A 22,676-nucleotide genomic window follows, 5' to 3' on the forward strand; every position below is an offset into this window, starting at 1 on the left:
AGTTTTAATTTGCATTTCTCTAATGGCTAATGATCGAGAGCATTTTCTCATGTATCTGTTGGCTGCCTGAATATCTTCTTTAGAGAAATGTGTGTTCATATCCTTTGCCCACTTCTTGATTGGGTTGTTTGTCTTTTTGTGGTTGAGTTTTGACAGAATCATGTAGATTTTAGATATCAGGCGCTGGTCGGAGATGTCATAGCTGAAAATTCTTTCCCAATCTGTAGGTGGTCTTTTTACTCTTTTGGTGAAGTCTTTAGATGAGCATAGGTGTTTGATTTTTAGGAGCTCCCAGTTATCGGGTTTCTCTTCATCATTTTTGGTAATGTTTTGTATTCTGTTTATACCTTGTATTAGGGCTCCTAGGGTTGTCCCAATTTTTTCTTCCATGATCTTTATCGTTTTAGTCTTTATGTTTAGGTCTTTGATCCACTTGGAGTTAGTTTTTGTGCATGGTGTGAGGTATGGGTCCTGTTTCATTTTTTTGCAAATGGATATCCAGTTATGCCAGCACCATTTGTTAAAAAGGCTGTCTTTTCCCCAGTTAATTGACACAGGTCCTTTGTCAAATATCAGCTGCTCATACGTGGATGGATCTATGTCTGGGTTCTCTATTCTGTTCCATTGGTCTATGTGTCTGTTGTTGTACCAATACCAGGCTGTTTTGACTACTGTGGCTGTATAATAGGTTCTGAAGTCAGGTAAGGTGAGGCCTCCCACTTTCTTCTTCTTTTTCAGTAGTGCTTTGCTTATCCGGGGCTTCTTTCCCTTCCATATGAAATTGGTGATTTGTTTCTCTATCCCCTTAAAATATGACATTGGAATTTGGATCGGAAGTGCGTTAAATGTATAGATGGCTTTTGGTAGAATAGACATTTTTACTATGTTAAGTCTTCCTATCCATGAGCAAGGTATGTTTTTCCACTTAAGTATGTCCTTTTGAATTTCTTGTAGTAGAGCTTTGTAGTTTTCTTTGTATAGGTCTTTTACATCCTTGGTAAGATTTATTCCTAAGTATCTTATCTTCTTGGGGGCTACTGTGAATGGTATTGATTTGGTTATTTCCTCTTCGGTGTTCTTTTTGTTGATGTAGAGGAATCCAAGTGATTTTTGTATGTTTATTTTATAACCTGAGACTCTGCCAAACTCTTCTATTAGTTTCAGTAGTTTTCTGGAGGATTCCTTAGGGTTTTCAGTGTATATAATCATGTCATCTGCAAATAGTGATAACTTTACTTCTTCCTTGCCAATCCGGATACCTTTTATTTCTTTGTCTAGCCTGATTGCCCTGGCTAAGACTTCCAACACGATGTTGAATAAGAGTGGTGATAAAGGGCATCCTTGTCTGGTTCCCGTTCTCAAGGGAAATGCTTTCAGGTTCTCTCCATTTAGAGTGATATTGGCTGTTGGCTTTGCATAGATGCCCTTTATTATGTTGAGGAATTTTCCTTCAATTCCTATTTTGGTAAGAGTTTTTATCATGAATGGGTGTTGGACTTTGTCAAATGCCTTTTCTGCATCAATTGATAAGATCATGTGGTTTTTGTCTTTTGTTTTATTTATGTGATGGATTACATTAATGGTTTTTCTGATATTAAACCAGCCTTGCATACCTGGTATAAATCCCACTTGATCAGGGTGAATTATTTTTTTGATGTGTCGTTGGATTCTATTGGCTAGAATTTTGTTGAGGATTTTTGCATCTATGTTCATGAGGGATATAGGTCTATAATTTTCTTTTTTTGTAATGTCTTTACCTGGTTTTGGTATCAGGGAGATGGTGGCTTCATAGAATGAGTTGGGTAGTATTCCGTCATTTTCTATGCTTTGGAATACCTTTAGTAGTAGTGGTGTTAACTCTTCTCTGAAAATTTGGTAGAACTCTGCAGTGAAGCCGTCCGGGCCAGGACTTTTTTTTGTTGGGAGTTTTTTGATTACCGTTTCAATCTCTTTTTTTGTTATGGGTCTATTTAGTTGTTCTACTTCTGAATGTGTTAGTTTAGGTAGGTAGTGTTTTTCCAGGAATTCATCCATTTCTTCTAGGTTTTCAAATTTGTTAGAGTACAATTTTTCATAATAATCTGAAATGATTCTTTTAATTTCATTTGGTTCTGTTGTGATGTGGTCCTTCTCATTTCTTATTCGGGTTATTTGTTTCCTTTCCTGTATTTCTTTAGTCAGTCTAGCCAATGGTTTATCAATTTTGTTAATTTTTTCAAAGAACCAGCTTTTGGCTTTGTTAATTCTTTCGATTGTTTTTCTGTTCTCTAATTCATTTAGTTCAGCTCTAATTTTTATTATTTGTTTTCTTCTGGAGCCTGATGGATTCTTTTGTTGCTCACTTTCTATTTGTTCAAGTTGTAGGGACAGTTCTCTGATTTTGGCTCTTTCTTCTTTTTGTATGTGTGCATTTATTGATATAAATTGGCCTCTGAGCACTGCTTTTGCTGTGTCCCAGAGGTTTTGATAGGAAGTATTTTCATTCTCGTTGCTTTCTATGAATTTCCTTATTCCCTCCTTGATGTCTTCTATAACCCAGTCTTTTTTCAGGAGGGTATTGTTCATTTTCCAAGTATTTGATTTCTTTTCCCTTGTTTTTCTGTTATTGATCTCTAGTTTTATTGCCTTGTGGTCTGAGAAGATGCTTTGTAATATTTCGATGTTTTGGACTCTGCAAAGGTTTGTTTTATGACCTAATATGTGGTCTATTCTAGAGAATGTTCCATGTGCACTAGAAAAAAAAGTGTACTTTGCAGCAGTTGGGTGGAGAGTTCTGTATAAGTCAATGAGGTCAAGTTGGTTGATTGTTGTAATTAGATCTTCCGTGTCTCTGTTTAGCTTTTTACTGGATGTCCTGTCCTTCTCCGAAAGTGGTGTGTTGAAGTCTCCTACTATAATTGTGGAGGTATCTATCTCGCTTTTCAGTTCTGTTAAAATTTGATTTATGTATCTTGCAGCCCTGTCATTGGGTGCGTAAATATTTAATATGGTTATGTCTTCCTGATCAATTGTCCCTTTTATCATTATATAGTGTCCTTCTTTATCCTTTGTGGTGGATTTAAGTCTAAAGTCTATTTTGTCAGAAATTAATATTGCTACTCCTCTTCTTTTTTGCTTATTGTTTGCTTGATATACTTTTTTCCATCCTTTGAGTTTTAGTTTGTTTGTGTCTCTAAGTCTAAGGTGTGTCTCTTGTAGGCAGCATATAGATGGATCGTGTTTCTTTATCCAGTCTGTGACTCTCTGTCTCTTTATTGGTGCATTTAGTCCATTTACATTCAGGGTAATTATAGATAAATAAGTTTTTAGTGCTGTCATTTTGATGCCTTTTTATGTGTGTTGTTGACAATTTCATTTTTCCACACACTTTTTTGTGCTGAGGCGTTTTTCTTAGTAAATTGTGAGATCCTCATTTTCATAGTGTTTGACTTTATGTTAGTTGAGTCGTTACGTTTTTCTTGGTTTTTGTCTTGAGTTATAGAGTTGTTATGCCTTTTTGTGGTTACCTCATTATATACCCCTATTTTTCTAAGTAAAAACCTAACTTGTATTGTTCTATATCGCCTTGTATCACTCTCCATATGGCAGTTCAATGCCTCCTGTATTTAGTCCCTCTTTTTGATTATTGTGATCTTTTACCTATTGACTTCCATAATTCCCTGTTATGTGTATTTTTTTTTTTAATTAATCTTAATTTGTTTGTTTTTGTGATTTCCCTATTTGAGTTGATATCAGGACGTTCTGTTTTGTGACCTTGGGTTGTGCTGATATCTGATATTATTGGTTCTGTGACCAAACAATATCCTTTAGTATTTCTTGTAGCTTTGGTTTGGTTTTTGCAAATTCTCTAAACTTGTGTTTGTCTGTAAATATCTTAATTTCGCCTTCATATTTCAGAGAGAGTTTTGCTGGATATATGATCCTTGGTTGGCAGTTTTTCTCCTTCAGTGTTCTGTATATGTCGTCCCATTCCCTTCTTGCCTGCATGGTTTCTGCTGAGTAGTCAGAACATATTCTTATTGATTCTCCCTTGAAGGAAACCTTTCTTTTCTCCCTGGCTGCTTTTAAAATTTTCTGTTTATCTTTGGTTTTGGTGAGTTTGATGATAATATGTCTTGGTGTTTTTCTTTTTGGATCAATCTTAAATGGGGTTCGATGAGCATCTTGGATAGATATCCTTTCGTCTTTCATGATGTCAGGGAAGTTTTCTGTCAGAAGTTCTTCAACTATTTTCTCTGTGTTTTCTGTCCCCCCTCCCTGTTCTGGGACTCCAATCACCCGCAGGTTATCCTTCTTGATAGAGTCCCACATAATTCTTAGGGTTTCTTCATTTTTTTTAATTCTTTTTTCTGATTTTTTTTCAGCTATGTTGGTGTTGATTCCCTGGTCCTCCAGATGTCCCAGTCTGCATTCTAATTGCTCGAGTCTGCTCCTCTGACTTCCTAGTGTGTTGTCTAATTCTGTTATTTTATTGTTAATCTTTTGGATTTCTACATGTTGTCTCTCTATGGATTCTTGCAACTTATTAATTTTTCCAGTATGTTCTTGAATAATCTTTTTGAGTTCTTCAACAGTTTTATCAGTGTGTTCCTTGGCTTTTTCTGCAGATATCCTAATTTCATTTGTGATATCATTAAGCATTCTGTAAATTAGTTTTTTATATTCTGTATCTGATAATTCCAAAATTGTATCTTCATTTGGGAAAGATTTTGATTCTTTTGTTTGGGGGGTTGGAGAAGCTGTCATGGTCTGCTTCTTTAAGTGGTTTGATATGGATTGTTGTCTCCGAGCCATCACTGGGAAACTAGTTTTTCCAGAAAATCCGCTAAAAAAAAACTGCAGTCAGATCCCTATCAGAGTTCTCCCTCTGGCTCAGGCTATTCAGATGTTAATGAAGCCGCCTGGGGAGGGTGGGGGAGGGAACAGAGAGATAGGAGAGTAGCACCTCAGAATATAGCCAGAGTTGCTTGTCTTGCTTGGAATGACTGTTATATCTGAGATTCCCACGGGCGCGTCGCCTATGTGTGCTGGCTGTGTGGAGATTGCCCCCAGGGGGTCTGGCCCGCTGGAGTCACGGTCAGATCCTCTGCTTCCAGCCCCACGCCCAGCGTCAAGGCTCCCCTACTGGGACGGTGCACTCTCAACTCCAAAATCAGTCGCTGCCTCCCGGGGACTTCTCGTCCCTCCAGCCGCGTGGCCGTGCCGCCCCCGAGAACCAGGTGGGCCCCCTCCCGGGGTTAGTTCAGATGGGTGGAGTAGCTCCCCGTGCTTGTGCCGCGACCAAGTGTCCCGGCTGGAACGCTGTTCTCCCCACTCCAATACCAGTCGCTGCCTCCCGGGGACTTCTCCTACCGGCTGCGTCCCACACCGCCCGCGCGACCCGGCTGGTTCCCTTCCCGGTGTTAGTTCAGGGGGTGGAGCAACTCTCCGTGTTTATGGCGTACCTGCGAGCAGTCCAAATCCCTGCGGGACGGTTCCCCGGCTCGGATGCTGCTCTTTCTGCTCCAAGATCAGTCACTGCCTCCCGGGGACTTCTCCTACCGGCTGCGTCCCACGCCGCCCGTGGAACCGGCTGGTCCCCCTCCCGGGGTTAGTTCAGGGGGGTGGAGCAGGTCTCTGTGCTTGTGCCGTACCTGACTGGTACGCTGGCTCCAGGCTCTGGAAACTATCGCTGCTTCCCTGTATTAGTTCGTTCTCCGTCTCTAAATCCGTGTTTGTTGTTCAGGGTTCATAGATTGTTATGTATGTGATCGATTCACTTGTTTTTCCGTGTCTTTGTTGTAAGAGGGATCCGAGGTAACGTCTGCCTAGTCCGCCATCTTGGCTCCACCTCTGGTACAATTCTTTATGAAAGGAATTGTTTGCTATGAAGCATGGATCATAAAAATGTTCAGATTCATTAGTTTGGTCATCTTGTTTATGCCAAGGAAGTAGTTCAAAAAGAGATTAAAAAATCACATGCAAAAAACCACCCAAAATAGTGTGTTCATTGTAAATTTAGGTATGATAATAAACATTCTGGAAATAAATTAGATGTTCAGCAATAGCAGTTTACTTATGGTACTCAGCTAGAAGTAATATTAGGCTGTGGCTTAACGTCCATCCACTGGGCTGGGAGTTTGCACAGAGCTGTGAGCTGCAAGTGGGTACTGAATTGCTGGTATTGCTGAAGGCGGGGTTGGTCCCTTATTTGCCTGAGATTCATCATCATTGAAGAGCATCTAGATTGTATTGCAGAAGAAACAGAGTTCTTATGGCAACCCTGAACTATTAGAGCAACTTCCCACTCGCACTTAAGATCTGGCTAGCCAAAACAGTATGTGTCCTAGCCTCAGAGTACTAGAAGTACTTAGCTTTCAAAGTACTTTAGGGAAAGAAGGAACACATGGATAGGGAACAGGATGGAGAAGGAAGGATGGGAGAGTTGTCGTCTTGGTGGTCTTAAAGTCTCAAGGAGAAAGATAAACCTCACTGGGGAGGTCTGGTTGAGTCTGTTGTGTATAGGAGTTCCCTGTAAATAAATTACTGATTCCCCTGCTCCCCTCCCCAGAATGTAATGTCTGAATTAATATGTGATCAACTGCATTGCATCAAAAGCTTTAAAGCTAGTTAGTGCCCCTCCCACCCTATACCATTTCTCACCTCTAATCCCCCCGATCTCTAGTAAAACAGTAATTATTCTAACAGTAATCTCTTTTTTGTGGAATTGTTTTTTTTTGTTTAAAAAAATTAATTTGTACTGTGATAAATAAATAAATAATCTAAGGCCTCAATGGCAGGAGGAATGTCAAGGCTTTGTTTTAGGGTGGGATTGTAGAGAATTCATCCTCTCACCATTTCCACATTTTCCAAGATGTTATATTTTTAAAAAAATGATAATTACAATCAACACTTTTAAAAATATTAAGGTAAGAAATGCCTTACATTTTCTGTGTGAATAGCATCTGCTTCTTAAAGCAGATTTGAGATTGAATCTGCCTGAGAGAAGCCACCAGGGGTAATTGTATTCATTTTCTTTTTCTCCCCTCACACTTTCCTTTGCCTTCATGTCTGGCTGTCTCAGAGACCATGCTTGTCTCACGCCTATTTGGTATTCCAACTCGGTCCTATCCTATCAGAATGCTACGGCTATGCTCACTGCAGCCTTAGGTCGCGACTTTTAAATAACTGTATGAAATTGCTAAGAGCATATATGTTATGTTGCGTTGTCCAATATTTTCCCCACAGAAGATAGTCTTCTGACATCTATGGATCTTTTTTCTTTTTATTTCCTGTAAATATTATGCATTCTATAAATTCGTGAGTCATTTTCCATCACTTGACAGGCTGTATATTAAAAAAGTTGTTTGGCAAGGACCCAACGTCATGAATATTCAGTCATCTGGTCCCACCATCTGTCACAAATGTGTTATTTGGTTACCATTAGAGCTTTTATCCAGATTGATTTATAGGTCTTTATAAGAATCAACTAGAACAGAAATTTGAAAGATAGTCTGCCTGGCTTGCTACAGCTTGTCTTTACAATGAAACTCAAATACACAGATAGGCTGCTTTTTCTATGGTCAAAACATCAACTTGGGAAGATATCACTATTCTGAGCTGCATTCTGGTTTGCTTGTATAAACATGAGCTGAGTATTATTTCACGGAGGTTGCTCAATTTGTATATACCCTCTCAGTCAAGATCAGGCTCAAAATTTTCATCTCCTCCAAAAAGTCTCCCATATACTTTACCTGATTCTAGAATTTTTCACTCAGTGTAAACAGGGTATGTTTGTACTCAACATGTGTGATACTTACCAAGTGTTTCTTTGTGGAAAGATTCCTGAAGTATCCTTAGATGGTCATGTGTATGGTTTCTCTACCTGCCAAAGGTGTAGTTTTGATGCGAGCTTGCCTTCCAAGACTGTCTCCAACAACTCCTCCTCTCTGTGTGTATGTTCTTGCGGATGCACACAACAAGAGGAAAAATTTTTTTTTTTTTCCTCCTGACTCTGAATTACCCAGCCCCAAACAGAAAACAGTGTTAAGTAGCATAGGTATTAGAGGGCTGGAAGCACCCTATTGAAATGTTTTCTTTCAGGATATTCCCTCTTAGAACCCAGCTGCCATGCTTTGAGGAGTCCAACCCACATGGAAAGGCCACATTATTCCAGTTGACAGCCCAAATGAACTCCCAGCTGATAGCCAACATCTTTTGCCAGCATGTTCATGAGTCAACTTGGACATTCCAGGCAGGTGACTACGACCCACTGGTGAGATCATGTGGAGCAGAAGAACCATCCAACTGAGCCTAGTGGATGCAGAGAGCCATGAGAGATAATAAAACAGCTGGTCTTTTAACTACTAAGCTTTGGAATGGTTTGTTTCCAGCAAAAGTTAAATATAAAGGATCATGTGCCTATCGGTAGGTAGGGTCTCCAGTGGGCAGGTACTTTCTGTGTGGAAAGCAGTCCTGAGAATAAAATTTACCAAGGGGCTTCCCCACGGGCCTATTAATAGTCAGAGTTTCCCAGGGAGCCACTCACTCTGTGATGGGGAGAAGCAGATGGGAGCCTATAAACATCTGCATTCTTGCTCTTACATTTTATTCTTATACTTGGCGATACATTATTTTCACACTTTTAATTTTCCTGCATTTTCTTCCCTATCTGCATTATAATTATTTAGGGTGATGGGGAAAAGTTCAGGCTTTGGAATCAAGCTGCTTATGTTTAAATCTGGGCTCCATTTCTTCCCAGTCATGTACTCTTGGCAAGATACTTGCGTCTCCTGGAGCCTATTTCTTCTGTAAGATGGGGATAATAATGCCACTTTGCAAGATGGTTGTAATGATCAAGTGAACAGCTTTACATGTTTTCTGTAATATCCTAAATGCACTTACAAGTTTGCTTTATATCAAAGTTTTCCTATATTTCATTTGTTTTGATTTTTCTTATATTACAGAAACTTCACATGTCTAAATGATGAAATTGTTGATTTAGGCTTGAAAACAATGCGTTATTTATCTCTCTCTCTCTCTTTTTTTTTTTGCTGGAGGATTTTTCTGGCAGAATATAAATGGATACTTTTCTTTATATGATAAATTATAGCACCATTTACAAACTGAAAATTCCCAAGGCAAATAGTTTCCTGAAGTGACTATGATTAAACTCAGTAGGAGGGTGACAGACCACTGGCTCTCATGAAAGTTTGGATATACAATCACTAGAATGGCCTTCCTGGTGGGGCAGGGCTAAACTGTTACAAATGGCTCTAGTAGATAAGTAATGAAACTAAACAGAAGAAGTCTCTGCTAGAAACAGGAGTTTGAAATGGTACCATTTTTTGTGATCAAGTACAGTTGAGTACAATATAATATATACCAAGTATACTGTATCTTTTATTGTAATCAAGACTTGAATTTTTTAGGTGTCCTCTATTTTCTCACTGTTTAGAAATGAAATTCACTTAAGTAAATAATTCAGGTAATAGTGTCATGTGGCTCATGCATACAGCACCTTTAGAAATGGATTTTGAGAATAACATGCTTCTTTTGACTCAACACAAGACTCAGTAAGTCTGAGCACTTATTGTCAAAACTTACCTGAGAGAAGATTGTATTTATGACCTTATAAATTCCTTTAATACTCTGTGTCCCAGGAAACTGATTTTTCGGTAAGACAAGCTGTCTCCCAGGTGTCCTGAATTGCATGTCGTCAAAGATCAGAGCATCAGTGCTCTTGAAGAGTTTTAATGCTCTTAAAGGAGCCTAATGTATGAAAGTTTAATTAAACAGATACAGCAGGGAGCTGTTATAATACAGAAGAATCATTTGCTTTTTCTCGTATTCCTTTAAATGGCAAGTTCCCCTGAGGTGTTTGAAACTGAACTCAATTAATGAAGCATTCAGGAGGTACCCAAATTTTTCAAGCATGCCTCCATATTCTGTAGCTCAGATGATATAACTGCAGACAGCTGTACACTATGTAGGATTACAAGTTTTGGGGAAGAATGAATGACTGCTGATTACCTTCCCAAAGAACACAATTTAGGAACACACAGGAAAATAAAATAGGGAGACAAATTCACAGGAAGTAACCACTGGACTTATTATTCCTGTTCAAATCCCAGAAATAAATTGCCTCCAGATTTGAGGGATTAAAGATCCCTTGTCCTTCCCAGCCACCTGAGCCAACTCTGGACTGTCCCCCAAAAAGCTAAGATAATCTTTTCTGCCTCAGGGCTTTGAACTTGTTCTTCCATCTATATGCAATGTTTTCCTCTCATCATTTGTCACATATCAGCCTAAATGTTACATCTTCAGAGAAACCTTCCATCACTACTTTTTCCCGAAGAGGATCCCACCAGATTCCATACTATACCCTCTTTATTTACCTCGTAGCAGCTATTGCTGTCTGTAATTATTTATTTTCTTATTTGTTATACGTTTCTGCCACTAGAATATGAACTCCATAAAAGCAGAAACCACCTCATTTCTTTGTGTCACCAGCTTAAGAACAAGCATATTTACATAAGTATTTGTTGAATAAACAAATGAATAAGCCTTAGGTAGATTCTATGGGGAAAATATTAAACGACACAGGAAGCATCGAAACAAGCTGGAAGGAATACACAGAGTCATTATACCAAAAAGAATTAGTCAATGTTCAACCATTTCAAGAGGTGGCATATGATCAGGAACCAATGGTGCTGAAGGAAGAAGTCCAAACTGCTCTAAAGGCATTGGCGAAAAACAAGGCTCCAGGAATTGACGGAATATCAGTTGAGATGTTTCAACAAACAGATTCAGCGCTGGAGGTGCTCACTCGTCTAGGCCAAGAAATACGGAAGACAGCTTCCTGGCCAACTGACTGGAAGAGATCCATATTTATGCCTATTCCCAAGAAAGGTGATCCAACCGAATGTGGAAATTATAGAACAATGCCATTAATATCACACCCAAGCAAATTTTTGCTGAAGGTCATTCAAAAATGGCTGCGGCAGTATATCGACAGGGAACTGCCAGAAATTCAGGTCAGTTTCAGAAGAAGCCGTGAAACCAGGGATATTATTGCTGATGTCAGATGGATCCTGGCTGAAAGCAGAGAATACCAGAAGGATGTTTACTTGTGTTTTATTGACTGTGCAAAGGCATTCGATTGTGTAGATCATAATAAGTTATGGATAAAATTGCAAAGAATGGGAATTCCAGAACACTTTATTGTGCTCATGAGGAACCTATACATAGATCAAGAGGCAGATGTTCGGACAGAACAAGGGGATACCGATTGGTTTAAAGTCAGGAAAGGTGTGCATCAGGGTTGTATTCTTTCACCATACCTATTCAATCTGTATGCTGAGCAAATAATGCGAGCAGCTGGACTATATAAAGAAGAATGGGGCATCAGGATTGGAGGAAGACTCATTAACAACCTGAGTTATGCAGATGACACAACCTTGCTTGCTGAAAGTGAAGAGGACTTGAAGCACTTACTAATGAAGATCAAAGGCCACAGCCTTCAGTATGGATTGCACCTCAACACAAAGAAAACAAAAATCCTCACAACTGGACCAATGAGCAACATCATGATAAACAGAGGAAAGATTGAAGTTTCAAGGATTTCATTTTACTTGGATCCACAGTCAACAGCCATGGAAGCAGCAGTCAAGAAATCAAAAGGTGCATTGCATTGGGTAAATCTGCTGCAAAGGACCTCTTGAAAGTGTTGAAGAGCAAAGATGTCACCTTGAAGACTAAGGAGCGTCTGACCCAAGCCATGGTATTTTCAATTGCGTCATGTGCATGTGAAAGCTGGACAATGAATAAGAAAGACCAAAGAAGAGTTGACGCCTTGAATTGTGAAGTTGGCAAAGAATATTGAGTATACCACGGACTGCCAAAAGAACGAGCAAATTTGTCTTGGAACAAGTACAACCAGAATGCTCCTTAGAAGCAAGGATGGTGAGACTGCATCTTACATCCTTTGGACATGTTGTCAGGAAGGATCGCTCCATGGAGAAGGACATCATGCTTGGCAGAGTACAGGGTCAGCAGAAAAGAGGAAGACCCTCAACGAGGTGGATTGACACGGTGGCTGCAACAATGAGCTCAAGCATAACGATTGTAAGGATGGCTCAGAACCAGGCAGCATTTCGTTCTGTTGTGCATAGGGTTGCTATGAGTCAGAGCTGACTTGACGGCACCTAACAACAACAGACTTACAAGTGTATACCTTCATCATGTGTTCATTACCTATAAAATCGTGAGGTGGTTGTTGTTAGGTGCTGTTGAGTCGGTTCCAACTCATAGTGACCCTATGTGCCATACCACAGAATGAAACACCGCCTGGTCCTGCACCATGCTCAAAATCATTGTTATTTATGCTTGAGACCACTGTTACAACCATTGTGTCAATCCGTCTCTATGAGGGCCTTCTTTTCTGCTGACCCTGTACTTTTCCAAGCATGATGTCCTTCTCCAGGGACTGATCCTTCCTGACATGTCCAAAGCATATAAGACCCAGTCTCACCATCCTTTCTTCTAAGGGGCATTCTGATTGTACTTCTTCCAATACAGAACTATTCCTTCTTTTGGCAGTCCATGGTATACTCAATATTCTTTGCCAACACTGCAATTCAAAGGCATCAGTTCTTCTTCAGCCTTCCTTATTCACTGTCCAGCTTTTGCATGCATATGATGAGATTGAAAATACCATGCCTTGGGTCAGGTGTACCTTAGTCTTCAAGGTGACGTTAACTTTTCAACACTTTAAAGAGGTCCTTTGCAGAAGATTTGCCCAATGCAATGCATCTTTTGATTTCTTGACTACTGCTTCCATGGGTATTGGTTGTGGATCCAAGTAAAATGAAATCCTCAGCAACCTCATTCTTTTCTCCATTTATCATGATGTTGCTTATTGGTTCAGTGGTGAGGATTTTTGTTTTCTTCATGTTGAGATGTAATCCATACTGAAGACTATGGTCTTTGATCTTCATCAGTGAGTGCTTTAAGTCCTCTTCACTTTCAGCAAGCAAGGTTGTGTCATCTGCATATTGCAGGCTGTTAATGAGTTTTCCTCCAATTCTGATGCCCCATTCTTCATATAGTCTAGCTTCTCAGATTATTTGCTCAGTTTACAGATTGAATAGGTATGGTGAAAGAATACAACCCTGATGCAAAGATACCTTTCCTGACTTCAAACCATGCAGTATCCCCTTGTTCTGTCCGAACAACTGCCTCTTAATCTATGTACAGGTTCCTCATGAGCAAAATTAAGTGTTCTGGAATTCCCATTCTTTGCAATGCTATCCAAAATTTGTTATCCACACAGTCAAATGCCTTTGCATAGTCAATAAAACACAAGTAAACACCCTTCTGGTATTCTTTGCTTTCAGCCAGGACCCACCTGACATTAGCAATGAAATACCTCTTTCCACGTTTTCTTCTGAATCCAGCTTGAATTTCTGGCAGTTCCCTGTCTATGTAGTGCTTCAACCCTTTTTGAATTATCTTCAGCAAAATTTTACTTTTGTGTGATATTAATGATATTGCTAGATAATTTCCACATTCTGTTGGATCATCTTTCTCTGGAATAGGCATATATATATATACCTTCCAGTTGGTTGGCCAGGTAGCTGTCTTCCAAATTTCTTGGCATAGATGAGTGACTCCAGTGTTGTATTAATTTGTTGAAATATCTCAATTAGTATTCCATCAATTCCTGGAGCCTTGTTTTTCGCCAATGACTTCAGTGCTGCTTGGACTTCTTCCTTCAGTACCACTGCTCTTGATCATATGCTACCTCCTGAAATGGTTGAACATCAACCAATTCTTTTTGTTATAATGACTCTGTGTATTCCTTCCATGTTCTTTGGATGCTTCCTGCATTGTTCAGTATTTTGCCCATAGAATCCTTCAATATTGCAACTCAAGGCTTGAACTTTTTCTTCAATTCTTTCAGCTTGATAAATGCCAAGCATGTTCTTTTCCTTTGATTTTCTATCTCTAGCCCTTTGCACGTGTCATTATAATATTTTACTTTGTCTTCTCGGCTGCCCTTTGAAATCTTCTGTTCAGTTCTTCTACTTTATCATTTCTCCCAATCACTTTAGCTACTCCACATTCAAGGGCAAGTTTCAGAGTCTCTTCTGACATCCATTTTGGTCTTTCTTTCTTGTCTTTTTAATGACCTCTTGCTTTCTTCATGTGAGATGTTCCTGATGTCATTCCACAACTGGTCTCATCTTCAGTCATTAGCGTTCAATGCATCAAATCTATTCTTGAAATGGTCTCTAAATTCAGGTGGGATAAACTCAAGGTCGTACTTTGGCTCTCAGACTTGTTCTAATTTTCTTCAGTTTCAACTTGAACTTGCATATGAGCAATTGATTGTTCTGAAGTAAGCCGCTGGCCTTATTCTCATTAATGACATTGAACTTTTCCATCATCTGTTTCCACAGGTGTAGTCAACTTGATTCCTGTGTATTCTATCCGGCAAGGTCCAGGTGTATAGTCACTGTTTATGTTGGTGAAAAAAGGAATTTTCAATGAAGAAGTCGTTGATCTTATAAAATTCTATCATATGATCTCCAGCATCGTTTCTAACACCAAGGCCACATTTTCCAACTACCAATCCATCATCTTTGTTTCCAACTTTTGCATTACAATCACCAGTAATTAACATTGCTTCCTGATTGCATGTTCTATCAATTTCAGGCTTCATAAGGTGGTAAAAATCTTCAATTTCTTCATTTTTGGCCTAAGTGGTTGGTGCGTAAATTTGAATAACAGTAGTATTAACTGATCTTCCTTGTAAGCATATGGATATTATTCTATCACTGACAGCATCATACTTCAGGACAGATCTTGAAATGTTCTTTTTGACAATGAATGTAATGCCATTCCTCTTCAAGCTGTCATTCACAGCCTGTCTATTTCAGTTCACTAAGCCCAGGATATCGATGCTTATGCGTTCCATTTTGCTTTTCATGATTTCCAATTTTCCTAGATTCATGCTTTGTACATTCCACATTCTAATTATTAATGGGCGTTTGGAGCTGTTTCTTCTCATTTTGAGTAGTGGTACATTAGTAAATGAAGGTCCCGAAAGCTTGACTCCATTCAAGTCATTAAGGTCGACTCTACTTTGAGGAGGCAGCTCTTCCTCAGTCATCTTTTGAGTGCCTTTCGACCTGGGGGGCTCATTTTCTGGCAGTATATCAGACAATGTTTGCTACTATTCATAAAGTTTTCCCTGGATAATTCTTCCCGGAAGTAAACTTCCGGGTCCTTCTTTCTTAGTCTCTCTTAGTCTGGAAGCTCAGCTGAAACCTGTCTGCCATGAGTGACCCTGCTGGTATCTGAATACCGGTAGCATAGCTTCAAGCATTACAGCAACACACAAGCCCCCATAGTACAACAAACTGACAGACATGTGGGGGAAAACTGTGGGGTGGGAGGAGGTAAATAGCCAGTTGCTGTGATGTCAGTTCTGACTCGTAAAGATCCCATGTGTGTCAGAATAGCACTGTGATCCATAGGGTATTCAATGGCTGATTTTCCTAAAATAGATTGCTAGGTTTTTCTTTCAAGGTGCCTCTGGGTGGACTTGCACCTCCAAACTTTCAGTTAGCAGCCAAGTGTGTTAACCATTTGTACCACCCAGGAACTCCAGGGGGAAGGTGGCTTCTGGGTACACAGAGACTCTTTAAAGGACTGTGATTCACTTCTTAGTTTTCTGTGTTTGGCTCTCCTATTTCTTAGATTTTCTTTGGCCTGCTTTAGGTCACACAGAGCATGTTTTGATTGCCACGTAGAACATGTGTTGATTGCCTTGCTCTTCTCTGATTTGATATGTGCTCTCTGAGCACTTATTTTAATATTAGGGTAAGCCGGACATAATTGAGAAGGGAGAAGAGCTGCTTGGTGTACAGATGCAGTATTCCTAAAACCAAAAAGAAAAAAAAAAAAATGAGCAGGAAAAATTCAGTGTATTGCAGTGAGGAAAAAAAGGAGGGGAGAGGGGCTTAGAAACAGAAAATCTGAGTTTCAGCCCTGGCTGTGCAGCTCAAATTACAAGTCCCATGAATAAGTCACATGACCTTATAGTGCCTTAATTTCCTCAAATATAATATGGGGAAAATCGCACCTGCCCTAGCTTGTTCTCAGAGATTTTGCATGGTGTGGAAAGTGCTTGGAAAACTGTAAAGCCCTCTATCCCTATGTGAAATTGTTTGTGGAGTAGAATTTAAACATTCAGCTTCATAATGTACAAATCAAAGCCTGAGAAGTTAAGTACATAGCATTATACACAAATCCCATGTTTTTAAATGAATATTCTTCCTGGCCACTGAGAGAGTCAATATTACATGTTTATTCAACCAACATGTATTAAATGCATCTGTGTTCCAGGCTATGAGCTGGATACCGGGGCCTTAGATAGGTATAGTATCTGCCTCATGGAGTTTACAATGCTGTGGAGAAGATGAGCTGGGAATAGCGACAGCATGTATTAAGTGCTATGTCAGAGTTAGTGCTAGGAGTAGCACCAGGTATTCCAGGAGAGTGTGGAAAGATTTTTCTGAAGGAAATATGAGTAAGCTGAGACCTGAAATATAAACAGGAGTAATGAGGCTAAAGGGCAGGGGAAAGAATGCTCTAGAAGGCAATTGCATTTTTGAAGCCTAGAAATGTATCTAAAAGAGAACATGCACCTTTTGAGGAAAATAGAAAAGGTTAACATGGCTGGAGCTTGGTGAGTCAGATAGAAATTGGTAAGAGGTGAAACTGGAAAGCTAGGTGGATCTAGGCCAGGAAAGGAAAGAGCTTAGACTTTATTGTGAGGTCGATACTGGGCTCTTGACGGGTTTGGAAGCATGGTGGTGAAAATGAGCATAGTTTGTTTCAGGATTACTCTGATTGCAGTAGAGGAAATGAATGGGCAAGACTGGAACCAGGGATATAAGTTTCAGGTTGATTAAGTATTCTAGGCGAGAGATGGAAAGAGTGCTGACAGTGGGGCTGGAGAGAAGGGAATGGCTGTAAGACGTAGGTAGGTGCTTGTTTCAGTGAAAGGAGTGAGTGAGGCTACACAGGATAAATCTTTCCTGTCCTTTCTCTGGTGGAGGCTATAACTTTAATTCTAAGCATAAGAGTCTCTATAATGATCCCTCCTAGTCTTCAGACCTCAAACCATTCCAAACAGCCAACCAGGAAACAGAATAAAGATTCAGAGTGGTTTGAGTATTTTTCTTGGATCTATCCTTAAATATTCCATTTGGCTTGGAAGGAAAAGAAGCCTTATTCCTAAGCAAATATATGCTGTGGCTTCTCCTTCTAGAGACTCATGCACAAAAAGTTAGCACAAACGGTTAAGCATTGGACTACTGGCTGAAAGGTTGGTGGTTTGAACCCACCCACCGGCACCTTGAAAACCAGACCTGGAGATTTGCTTCCGAAAGGTAATAACCTTGAAAATCTTATGGAGCAGTTCTACTCTGTACATGTGGAATCTCCATGAGTTAGAATCGATTAGACGGCAACTAACAACAACAATAAGTTTGTACTAGTTATATTAGATATTAGAAATATATAACACTACCAGAAATAGTAGTAGAAGAAATTAAATGGGTTTTTATTTATCCATAAAGTTTGGGAATATATGCTTATTTAACCAAATATGCAGCAACAGAGAAATTATAATAATTGCTCAAACTATTCAAACACAGTAAATTTACTGCTAAAATACTCAGCATTATTTATTATTTGAAGTTCATGTTCTAAAATGTACTAGGATTTACAAGCATCACTTCTTACTTAGAACTGTGGATGTCAAAGGAATGATAAGTTGGACTCAATCTATTGCCACTAATATATACCCTGCAAGAGGCTTGTTTGAATAACTCCTTCCTACCGTCCATTTTTTATTGAAAAAAATCATGTGTGTAACATATAAAATGTAAAGAAATATCTGCTTCTTTGCATTTTCCAAATGAGTTCTTTTTTTTTTCTAAATCCTTAAGTATAAAATCAAGATAGGGACTTCAGAGCATAAAGGTAGTAGAATAACAATAATAGTTATATTTATCAAGCACTTTACAACTTGTCGAACACTCACCAGCAAGCGACAGACCTGGAATCTGAACCCAGGTCAACCTTTAAAGTATATGGTAGACAACTTCCCCAAGGGCACATACTGGCATCCCACAGGCCACAAAAAGGCCTAAGCTCATATTTTGCTGGCCTAATGTAGGCTCACATAATGTTTTAATTTTATCTTTCAATTAATTGCCAGCATTTAAAATTCAAGGGACCACACTCAAATATCTGGATTTCTTTTTTTTCCCCCTCCTAATTGTAATATCTTATCCCATTTTCCTACAGAAAAATAAGCAGGTGGAGTACAAACTCAGCATAGTATATAGGATAAGGAAGTATAATATAGTACGTTGTTGTTAGGTGCCATTTATAACAAACCTGCATTTGGGAATAGCTATGTCTAATTTTGGTGAGTCGTCGCTCCCCTCAAACAAGGCAAGCATAATTCACACAGTGGGGGCAATGGAAAGGGGAGCCATTTCCTACTTGACTAGAAAGTTCAGGAAGTTACTAGGTCATTTTTTTTTCCCTGAAAATCAAATGAAAGTATGCTAGAAAAAATCTCCCAGAGACCCTGGTTGATAACCAGGGAAAGAAAGAGTGAGAATGTGTAAAAATTGGAACAAAAAGCCCAGTGTTCCAATAGACAGCAAGTACAGGGCATAACAGAGCTTTGTGCTTCCCTCAAGAATTTCATACATCCGTTTGGGAGATATACTGACAGCACAGGGAATTAAGTGTGGAATCTGTCTTATGAGTAGGTCAAGTTAACCGACTTTTGATCCAGCATTTCTCTGTAAAACTGATACTTTTGTGTGACTGGGCATAGAGCGCAGATCTGAGAATTTGTGTTCTAAAAATAAATAACTGCGTATATCAAATTAATACCTGTTTTTTAAATAAAACACCCTGAAGGTAAAGCCTTTGAGTTTGATGTTTAACTATCAGTTCAGTCATGAGCACATTTTCAGTAATGTTGAAGCAATTGTCTCTCAGCATTGATTAACCACCACACCTTTCCAATTTGGAGAAAATCCACAACTAGGCACTCTGGATTAGCTTCAAGTAGCACATTTCTGAAGACATTTACAGTCTCAGAACAGGTTCCTCTTAGTGGAGGCAGTAAAGTTTATGGACAAACACAGCCAAACCTCTTTAAATGTTAGTGAGCTTGCAGTCTTAAACTCTTGTTGGACACTATGCCTCACATCTTTTGTGCTTCCAAGCGTTTGGTTGTAGGAGACAGGATTTAACAATTGGAATGATGGCATCTGGGTTTTCATGGGCTGTTCTATGGGGTTATACTCTATTTATGTTTAATTTGACCCATATGCAATTAGTTATTTCTCTGGGTGTCCTTCTGTACATTTGCTCCAATGTCAGTTTTATAATGATTAAAATTTCATCCTGAATCTCAGCTCAAGTACGTAAAAACTATATGACCTCAGACAGCTGGCTTGGTGTTTCTAAATTTCAGTTTCCTCATATGTAAAACAGAAAAATAGTACCTATTCCAAAAAACATTGTATTAAATGAAATAGTATGTGCTTTAAATAAGCATATACATATACTGTGTTTGAATCACAGTCGCGACTTAATGTTGGATATCATCATCACCTTCATTGTTGCCATCACATCTTCACCTACCAAAACACTATTTTTTTTAACCTTAGCTCTTTCAGCATCTCCTTTTTGAAATCTCCCATCTTTGCAGTTAGAATTTTTCTCTGTCCTCAACTTTCCTGGTCACTTTGTTTAAACCCTTATTTAAACTCCAAAACTAAATTACAGTCCAGATGGTATCGGATAAATTATTTCTTTAATATACAGTGAACTCCTTAAGAGAATTTTACATACCTTATTAAAAGAGCCCTAGGAGCCCTGGCGACATAGTAGTTAAGAGCTATGGCTGCCAACCAAACGGTTGACAGTTTAAATCCACCAGCTGCTCCTTGGAACCTCTTTGGGCGTTTCTACTCTGTCTTGTAGGGTTGCTGTGAGTCAGAATCAGCTCAGTGACAACGGGTTTGGTTTTGGTTTTGGGGCACAGTGGTTGACGTGCTTGGCTACTAACCAAAAGGTCAGTGATTTGAACCCAGCGGACACTCCATGAGTAGTATTTTTTTGTTGTTGTTGTTAGATGGTGAAAATGGGGGGAAATAATAATAAACTCTTACAGGAGCTAGATAAAGCAACGATGCCCTTCCCCCCCCCCCAAAAAAAAACCCATTGCCGTGTAGTCGATTCCAACTCATTGCAACCATATAGGACAGAATACTTTAATAAATTGGGTAGGATGTGGAGCAACTAGAACCCTCATGCACTGGTTTATTTCGAAAAAGTGAAAATCAGTGTGGCAATTTCTTATAAACATATACTTAACATACGATCCAGCAATCTGCTAGATATTTACTCAAGTGAAACGAAAACATGTGTTCACACAAAGACCCTTATGCAAATGTTCAGAGCAGCATTATTCATAAATGTCAAAAATTGGATAAAATCCAAATGCGTAAAGAAATTGTGGGACATCCGTGCAATGGAATACTACTCAGTAATAAAAAGGAATGAATTACCAATTCATGCAAAAATTGGGGTGAATCTCAAAAGCTTTATGCTAAGTGCATTAGCCAAGCTCAAAAGTCTACATACTGTATAATTTGGATGACATTCTGGAGTAGACATAAGTATGTTGTTGTTGTTGTTAGGTGCCATCGAGATGGTTCCAACTCATAGCAACCCTATGCACAACAGAATGAAACACTGCCTGGTCCTGTGCCATCCTTACAATCATTCTTATGTTTGAGCTCAGTGTTGCAGCCACTGTGTCAATCCACCTCTTTGAGGGTCTTCCTCTTTTCTGCTGACCCTGTACTCTGCCAAGCATGATGCCCTTCTCCAGGGACTGATCCCTCCTGAAAACATGTCCAAAGTATGTAAGACACAGTCTCACCATCCTTGCTTCTAAGAAGCATTCTGGTTGTACTTCTTCTAAGATAGGTTTGTTCGTTCTTTTGGCAGTCCATGGTATATTCAATATTCTTCACCAACACCACAATTCAAAGGCGTCAATTCTTCTTCGGTCTTCCTTATTCATTGCCCAGCTTTCACATGTCCTGTGCCATCCTTACAATCATTCTTATGTTTGAGCTCAGTGTTGCAGCCACTGTGTCAATCCACCTCTTTGAGGGTCTTCCTCTTTTCTGCTGACCCTGTACTCTGCCAAGCATGATGCCCTTCTCCAGGGACTGATCCCTCCTGAAAACATGTCCAAAGTATGTAAGACACAGTCTCACCATCCTTGCTTCTAAGAAGCATTCTGGTTGTACTTCTTCTAAGATAGGTTTGTTCGTTCTTTTGGCAGTCCATGGTATATTCAATATTCTTCACCAACACCACAATTCAAAGGCGTCAATTCTTCTTCGGTCTTCCTTATTCATTGCCCAGCTTTCACATGCATATGATGTGTTTGAAAATACCATGGCTTGAGTCAGGCGCACCTTAGTCTATAAGGTGACATCTTTGCTCTTCAACACTTTCAAGAGGTCCTTTGCAGCAGATTTACCCAATGCAATGCACCTTTTGATTTCTTGACTGCTGCTTCCATGGCTGTTGACTGTGGATCCAAGTAAAATGAAATCCTTGACAGACAACTTCAATCTTTTCTCTGTTTATCATGATGTTGCTCATTGGTCCAGTTGTGAGGATTTTTGTTTTCTTTGTGTTGAGGTGCAATCCATACTGAAGGCTGTGGCCTTTGATCTTCATTAGTAAGTGCTTCAAGTCCTCTTCACTTTCAGCAAGCAAGGTTGTGTCATCTGCATAACTCAGGTTGTTAATGAGTCTTCCTCCAATCCTGATGCCCCATTCTTCTTCATATAGTCCAGCTGCTCACATTATTTGCTCAGCATACAGATTGAATAGGTATGGATAACATTGTGAAGAATAGGAATTTCAGAATACTTAGTTGTGTTCATGAGGAACCTTTACATAGATCAAGAGGCAGTTGTTCAGACAGAACAAGGGGATACTGATTGGTTTAAAGTCAGGAAAGGTGTGCTTCAGGGTTGTGTCCTTTCACCACACCTATTCAATCTGTATGCTGAGCAAATAATAGGAGAAGCTGGATTAAGACATAAGTATAGGGAGGGGAAACTGACAGATGGTTTATGAGTGATGGTGGTAAGTATAGGGGTTTGCTACAAAAGGGGCACAGGGATTTTTGCATGATGGAAATATTTGGCATCTCGATTATGATGGTGGTTTTCATGTTACTATATGTATTTGTCAAAACATATAAGGTGAATATAAAAGGTGAATTGCATATCATGATGTTTTTAAAAGATATTTTTTACTAGTCACCTGAATTTCAATATTATAAATAAAGTGAATTTTACTGAATCAAAGAAAAATGTAGTGCAATCACAGAGTTGAAGGATGGTATTTGTGACCTCATTGCTCAGTGCTTTCTGAGTTACCCAATAACTGTTTTTGAGTGAATTTGGAGTCTTAATGGTGCAGTGGTTAAGCATTTGGCTGCTGCGCAAAAGGTCAGCAGTTCGAATCCACCAGCCATCCCTTGGTAACCCTATGGGGTT

The sequence above is a fragment of the Loxodonta africana genome, chromosome 7 (assembly GCF_030014295.1).
Source record: "Loxodonta africana isolate mLoxAfr1 chromosome 7, mLoxAfr1.hap2, whole genome shotgun sequence".
Lineage (NCBI taxonomy): Eukaryota > Metazoa > Chordata > Mammalia > Proboscidea > Elephantidae > Loxodonta > Loxodonta africana.